The sequence below is a fragment of the Arachis duranensis genome, chromosome 3 (assembly GCF_000817695.3).
Source record: "Arachis duranensis cultivar V14167 chromosome 3, aradu.V14167.gnm2.J7QH, whole genome shotgun sequence".
In the NCBI taxonomy this organism is placed as follows: Eukaryota; Viridiplantae; Streptophyta; class Magnoliopsida; order Fabales; family Fabaceae; genus Arachis; species Arachis duranensis.
In genome coordinates this window covers 21,954,153-21,955,968 of record NC_029774.3, presented here as the reverse complement: position 1 = coordinate 21,955,968, position 1,816 = coordinate 21,954,153, and the positions used below count along the sequence as shown (strand labels likewise).

Sequence of the window (1,816 nt, the reverse complement as noted above, 5' to 3'; positions counted from 1 at the left end):
AATCACATTAATCTTACCTTTGATAGTCCAGTCTCTTCTGAGTCATTGCTCTATAAAATCAAGGCCAACTCTCTTTCCCAACACTTTAACGATGAGTGCAGTTTTTCACGGTTTGCACCAATCCTCAAACTCTTCTTGAGAAACTGGAATCTTGGGACATGGGTCAAAAGGTTTTTTCTCTTGATCTTCCTTATCCGCATCATCGTACCATCGGTCCTCAGGATTAGGTTCATCTTCATTAATAGGATCACCTTCCGAGTTATCTCCGGGAGAATTAGGTCCTGCCGGTGTGAGAAGTGATTCCATGTATGACACTTTGATAATGTCTTGCGAAGCCCCTTCACATGGATCAACAATTTCCATGTTCTCAATAGGTTCATTGAGATTAACATACTCTCTAGTTTTAACTTTTTTAGTACTCCGTTCAACCAAGTCTTCAACTTATCTCGTAACCCTAGTAGAGCTTTCTTTGATCATAACTTGACGTTTCTTTTTGTTTTAAAATTGTTCACACTTAAAACACTTTTTTAGTGTTTTAAATCCTCAATTTACATAGATAACAATTTAGTTAAACATATTAAATCCTCTATTAGTTTTTAATTATCAATTTCATTAATTATATGTGAGACTTTATATAACCAAAAATTATTAAATTTTCTATTAGTTTTTAATTATCAACTTTATTAATTATATGTGAGACTTTATATAACCAAAAATTATTAGATAAGTTAATATATTGGACCAAAATATTCAATATAATACGTTACCTTAAATAACATCTTCACATGAATATAAATATTCATCAAATAAATAAGTAAAAGCTCTAACTCTACTATCACTAAATTTTTTTTAATCATTTTCTCTTTTTCTTTTGGGTCGAGATGGTTACGTATTTTGCAGACCTTTTCAAAGCCCATCAGTACTTTTGACCAGCCCAACAACCCATTACGGATCCCCAACGACCCTAACCGAATAGCTGAGATACATTCACTCGTATTAGGGTTTGTTCGCTCAGCCGCCACAATTTTCTTTCTATAAAATCATCGTCTCTCTTATTTGCATCTCCTCCCTCACCTCCTCCTTATTGCAGTGTGTCTGAATTTTTTTCTTCCTCTTTATTTTCTTCTTATATCGCGCGACGTTATGGTTGCGGTTATTGGAGTAGTCTCTTAATTTTATTTTACTCTCACAGTTAGAAGAGGGAAGGCGAAAAATGATGAATCCAAATTATATCATTTGGGTGATCATCAAATATTTCATTTATTTGATATGATCAGAAATTTTACCGCTACGTTCTTTCTGATTCCTCTTCCCATTAGTTCTAGTCACCTTATTACATTTGTTTTTGTTGTTTTCGTCTATGAAATTCCGATAACTGATTTTTGAATCGCATGAGTGGTAGTAGAAAACAAAAAAGGGGGTTTGTTGCGATGATTATAAAAATAATTCCTCGTTCTGAATGCTATTGTCATGGCATGAGAGACACGTTTACACCCATAGAATATGAGCACAAGTCCCTTTATTATATCAACTCTATGATGCATTGAATTTTTTTTAAGGGAGTTGAAGTCTTTTTATTTGCAAAGCAGTACTTTTGATGTGGTAATTGCTTTGTGTATAGACAACTCCTCAAATTGATAATGTGGTGTTTAAAGCCCTTTCCCAAATTCATTGAGGCCGGGGTTACGCACACCACAATATGTTAGTGTTATCATCATTTGTTTAATTCGGTTGATATTAACATGAATTTGTTGATTAGGTTAATTGATTTGATATTTATGTTGAGGAATATGGTTAGATTTATATAGAATATGAA

General features: G+C 33.1%; 2 non-coding genes across 2 annotated transcripts; both read left to right on the top strand.

Annotated features, from left to right (window-relative positions):
* Positions 1-1,205: 1,205 nt before the first annotated feature.
* LOC127745956 (small nucleolar RNA R32/R81/Z41) lies at positions 1,206-1,310 on the top strand. The gene has a single exon (XR_008007580.1). It is a non-coding gene; the product is annotated as a small nucleolar RNA R32/R81/Z41 (small nucleolar RNA).
* A 111-nt stretch (positions 1,311-1,421) lies between these two features.
* On the top strand, positions 1,422-1,512 carry LOC127745972 (small nucleolar RNA snoR8a). Its single transcript, XR_008007596.1, has one exon. It is a non-coding gene; the product is annotated as a small nucleolar RNA snoR8a (small nucleolar RNA).
* Positions 1,513-1,816: the final 304 nt, after the last annotated feature.